Source organism: Buteo buteo, chromosome 22, assembly GCF_964188355.1.
Source record: "Buteo buteo chromosome 22, bButBut1.hap1.1, whole genome shotgun sequence".
Classification (NCBI taxonomy): Eukaryota; Metazoa; Chordata; class Aves; order Accipitriformes; family Accipitridae; genus Buteo; species Buteo buteo.
The window spans coordinates 6,902,054-6,908,053 of record NC_134192.1 but is presented as its reverse complement, the minus strand read 5'-3'; positions in this window follow the sequence as shown (position 1 = coordinate 6,908,053).

Sequence of the window (6,000 nt, the reverse complement as noted above, 5' to 3'; positions counted from 1 at the left end):
TATCTTTAAGGTTTCCCTTTCCCTTAGTGAAGGTGTCTGTTGTCAGCACATCACTTATTACAAACCTCAGTGCCTGACATAAGCTGTTTTATTTTCACTTGTCTCTTCAGACAATTTCATCACAGTCTCTCTTCTTTTTTTCCCATACAGCACCCTTCTGTGAGAACAAATATCAACATTAGATATTTTCTGCTTGTACAGAGAAGAGACATATAATGATACTTAAATAACTTCTAAATAAAGCTAGTACTGCTGCTTTAGACAAAGCAAGGGTATGTGGAATTTGTCCTAAAGAATCTATTCTATGGAGAAGTTTATCAGATAAGATTTGTATAAACAGCCTGTAAATAATAACAGTCCCTAAATCGCACTGAACTTAGAGCACTGTATGAAGAAATTACAAGATCAGGCCAAATCAAGGAGAGTAAGGTCCATAAGAAATCTCTGGACATCCCCAATAGACGTGGGAGAAGAAATCCAACTTGCAGTCACTCTGCTGTGGTGGTACATCTCTGTGAAGACCTGAATTCTTCCAGCATCTTCTAGATACCTGACTTCAAATGTCTTCTTTCTGGAGACTCCCATGAAACTTGCTGGAAAGTTCAGCTTTGTGCAGCATGCTGGTTTAAACAGACACTAGAGGTAGCAAAAATGTTGTTCCCTTCTCTCCATTGATTTTGGAAAGCCATACCAAGAGGGAGGTTGATGGCTGTTACACAGTCAGGAGGTGCTGCCTCTTAGTCCAACAATTTTCTATCCAAAGGAGCAAACAATATTCTCTAATTAACAGCTAAGACAACAGCGTGGTGTTCGGTACTTCCCACAAGGCTCCAGACGCTGGTATGAGACCTATCACAAACCTAGGCAGGAAAATCCAGGCCTTCCACCTCATTCTAGCTAATACACCCAGGTGTTTAACTGGTTCAGAGGATGTTTATTAATGCATACTTGTGGTCTCATGTTGAAATAGTCGTAAAAATTACTAAATATAAAAAACTGATTTGAATTAAGGGCAGTATAGGAGGAAAGAGATTATACTGCAGAATTCTCAAGGCAGTATCGATACCTAGTATTATTTTCCTAGTGCATTTTTTGTTAATAGAAACTATGATAGTTTTATATAAGGTGGAATAAATTTACTAAATACATGAAATCTGATATCAGGTAGGATTTGGATACACACTCCCCTACACACAACCTCTCAGAGGACTCCAGCATCTCACATTTATGAAGCTGTGTGTGGTAGACTGAGCCTATATTTGCTGCTGCAGCAAACAAACATTTACACCTAATGATGACAAGTGTATCCTCTTTATGCCATAAACAATTGATTTTCAAGCAAAGATAAGAGAATTATATATTATGTATTCCATCTGTAAAACTAATTAACTCCTTTGATTTAGCTGAGAAAGGTGATGTTTTCTGAAGCTCAGCTTTACTGAAAATTGACCTTTCCATCTACAAACATACCATTTAATTTACAAGAGAAACAAAACCTTCGGAATTGCATTTACTCAGTAACTTTAATAAAGGTCAACCCTTTTCAGAAACAATTGTAAATGTGGCATTTAGCCTTTCATATTTTGGAAAGTGTTACTTGAATCTCCACATCCAAATAGAACATTGCCTTTGAATTAAAAACAACTAAATAAGTAAGAACAAAGAAATTTTACAAAATTGTCTAGATCTAAGGTGTTGTAATTAACCCTTAGCTTTTACACTTCCCTAGGTCTATTTTCTTGAGTCTCCTGTAACTGAGCCCAACTAATGTTCAATACCTATAGTATATATACTAAAAATGAATATAATGTGTTTCAAAAGGTCCACCAAGTTCAGCAGGAAATAGAATAGGCTTTTTCTTTGACCTTTAGGAAGGAGACTTGGCAAATTCATTGAAGAAAAGCTTATTTGTCCCAGATATGGAGGCCCCAGTCCAGCAAAGCACTTTAGTATATGATTGACTTTAAGTGTGAGTAGCCCCACTGTAGCCAATGGGTCTACTCTTGTGCTTGAAAGCAAGCAGCACTAGTTACTTATTATGTGTATTGTAGTTGAGCCCTGGGATGCCACGCTGGAGCACAGCCCTGCTGTGTAATGAACTACAAAAACCCAGAGCAATGGACTATGCTAAAAAGCTGACAATTTCAGTCTTGTGTTTGTGGTTTTTTTTATTAAGACCTTTCTGAGATCAATGAATCTAATTCCTCTGGTCTCCAGGTATGGAAAGTGGCATCCAGACAGAATTTCCTTGTTCCTTCTGTCTCTCGTGCTTACCTGTATAGCTAGAAGGCCTGAGTTGTTTAATCTGCCAATTCTCAAATAGAAACAACAAATGAAAGCCATTTGGATGAGAACCCCTTGAAGTTTGTACAATCTAAAGAGGAAATAACCAAATGAGAGAGCTAAGATAAGCGAGGATTTAAACCTGTTCTTTTCACTCCTGGTTTCTCTCTGAAAGTGCATTCTTTCTTAAGAGTAGGCAGTGCTAAAGATGGTGCTTAGGTGGAAAGCTTTCTGCCATCTCATGCGATGCTGTAATAGGAAAAAGGGTTGGAAGTCTGCAGTGGACCCAAAACATTTGTTCTAAAGCTTGGACTTTCTGAAGAAAAGCCAGTGTCTTACAAGGTATTTGTGATGCTTTTCAGTGTGTGGATCCTATAAGCAACTGCGGAACCCCTCCAACAGCTTCAGTGAAGAAAGGATTTACATAAATCCAATAAAAAAGCTTACATTTGTCATCATATGATAACATTTCAAACTAGCATATGGAAAATTCTGCCTAATAGAATTAACCAGAGAATTGGATGGCTCAGGACATTTCAGTCAGATTAATACTAATCTTACAATGATTTACAGTGTAAGGAAACTTCCTCTACAGAATAAACATACTGGAGTCAGTTCAAAAATGTTATAACTGTTGACTTCAATGCTGTTACACCTGGGATGTATTAAAGTTGTCCTCCCAAGAGCCCTTTTCTACAGTTTTTAACCAATATTAAGTCCCATTGCTTTTAAGAGCCTAAAATAATTGTGAATGAATCCCAAATTATTATTTCTTTGATGTTCCTCAGAGTTGCATGCTAGTCCTGTGTTTTGTGGACGGAGCACTGTAGGCTAAAATTTAAGTTTGGGAGCTGCTGGAGCAAGAAATTGTTTTGCAGAGACAGCATAAAAAATCCTCTAAAACAAACTCCGTCTACAACCTATAATAGGGCTAAGCCATAAATATCTTGCAAGATGCAGAAACTATTCTGGGCTGCTGAAGTTTCTTGTGGGTTCAGTAATAGACAGGTTCAAAAGCTTCTTGCCTGTAAAAAGTTTGACCAAAGGTGAACCAGCTTCCAGCATCATTCATTCAAGACTATCATCATAGTCTTCAACCTTGCCATTGGCATCTGACCTAAGCTTCTACATGCTTGAATCTCATGAAACATCTCAGTTAAGGACCAGTCTCAACCATGCAAGTGCAGAGCATTACCTTGTGCGAATGATATTGAGACAACTCTTCACCTCCCTACACCAAGCAACCCTGAGGAATGAACTATGTGAGCTTGCTCAGAAAAGCAGAAAGGAACCCACTTCAAAGGACTTAGCAAATAAACCAGCTAAAATTAACATAAGTAAAAAATTTTATTATGTCCTGACATAATAAAATGAAACACATCTAGACTGGACCCGGCAGGGTTTGTAGCAGCTTTTCACTGCTTCAGGGAGAGCAATTCCATTTTGTTATTGAGCATAAGCACCTCCACCAAGCTGTCAGCCAGCTGCTCGGATCTTGTACACATACTGTCAGAGTAGGTGGACAATCCAGAGCCAGGACAGATGAAAAAGAACTCCTGTTTCCTGGTGCATGACGCCTCATCTAACGGAAAGAGGAAGGAAAGAATGCTCATCTTTCCTTTTGCTCCTGAAGAGTAAAAGCAGCTTGTTGGTGTTCTTGCAGCAAAATGAAGGTTTGATCACATGCTTTTTGTGCCATATATTTTATGTTCTTATTTGAGGTTACATTAGTGAGATTCAACTGGTTCCTAAATGTGGTTCCTAAAAAGTTTGCGAGCCTTCACCAACTACGGAAGACAGTCTCACCAGATTACTATTAATTGTGTTAATTATGGTAGGACCTCCAGGACCAACTAGAAATAAGGTCCTTTTTTGCTAGCCTCCCAGAAACACAGAGATAGATATGTGAGTAGACAAGACAAATTGGAACAAAGTAAAGGCATAACACACAAACTGAACAATGTCAATGCAAAACCAGATAGGTTATAAGTGTTGGGTTTTTTGGCTTTGGGCTGGGGAAAAGGGACACGCTATGAAAAAAGGAAAGAAAGCACCACACAAAACTAAGTATTAAACAATCACTGAAGGACCAAAAGTCCTTTACTTTAGCTGCTCTATACCTGTTTTATTTAGCTGAAGTTTCCAGAGAACGAACTCTCACAGTTTTTGACAAAAGCTACATACAAAGAAGGGGTATTTGCTGCATCTTATCCAATTGTAACTCTTTATAGTTTTGCACGCAGGATTTTGAAGTCTTGGTTTGAATTCAAATTTCGCAACTCTTACTATACAAGGGAGTACCAATTGTATTCTCACAGTACTACTAGCAACTGTCATCATTTAAGCCATGAAAGGTGTTTGATACTGTATGAATTAATGGCTACAATAATGAAAAGAACTAGTTGACGTACTTGACAGACCTCTCCCTGTAATAGAGGCCAGTAACGTTTTGGCTATACGAATTATTTATCTCAGTACCAAAAGAGCCTAAATTCTGTCTCATTATGAAATGGTTCTAAAAATATGCATTGATGATACAAGTTCAGTTATTCTTTCCCACACTCACAGTAATGCATGCTTCCCCTCCATAAACTGACTGTATTCTTTCAAATCTTTCAGAGTCCTTTGCAGTGTTGTCACTAAAAATGCAATCTCACTCAACACAGTAGTAAATCTTAAAGCTAGCTAGAGAACTCTTTGTAATGTATTTTAAGTGACACTTCTGTCTTGTCATGTGCCATTTGGACAGTAATAAAATGGCAATGGTTGGCATGAAGCTAGAAGGATCAAACTGTATGTATTGGATCAGGCAACATATACAGCTTTGTTATAGAATAAAACTGCATTTTTAGCTAGGAAAAAAAATTATTTTGTGGAAACTATAAAGATAATAATAAGGCAGACAAATCAGTCTGTTCCAGTCAAGTTCTAAAAGTCCTTTAGTACATCCTTTCCCTTTTCCAGAACAAATTCTCTTCTAGGCTCAAAAGGTGAAATCACGATGTTTGAAAGCCTCATTACTTTGGAGATGAAGTACAGTGTAGTTTAAACATCAGAGGGAAATAGAAAAAATGTGTGAATGTGGGTATAAAAAAAGCAAATATTAAGTCAATATATTCAGTTGTCTAAAAGAAACACTAATAAATGCATTATTACTTTCTGACTTTAACTCCAAAACCAAGCATTTATAGCTTTCACTGCTAATGATTAAGATTTGGTGGAACTTACTATGTTAAGATAACATATTTAGTAATAAGCACTGCCTTGAACCAAGTAGTAAAAGCAATCTGAGAGTGAATACTAAAAAGGTTCTTTTAGTAATGAAGGAATCTCCTTAACACAAAATTCCAAGAGACAAATACATCCACTGTCAAGCACCAGCTGTGCTAGAGTTTCATGTTTATCTTATAGAGACCGTGGGTACTAAAAATGTGCCCTTCACCCTTTCAGACTGGGCGTAAATATTTCAGTAAAGAGAATTCTGAACATACTTCATTCCATTTTTTGAAAGAAGAGTAAGAAAAATTCTCTGTGTGTTTATGTGAATGCACTCAAATATTGCAACAGTACTTGTTATTTCTAATGGTATTTGTGAATGGGATTTGTCTTTGAAAACTTACTCATAAGGGACTGCAGATATTGCACTTGCAAATGTAACGCTTCTGGCTGCAGTTCCAACATTCTAGCAGCATGCCAAGGGGCTGATTGGGAAGCGTT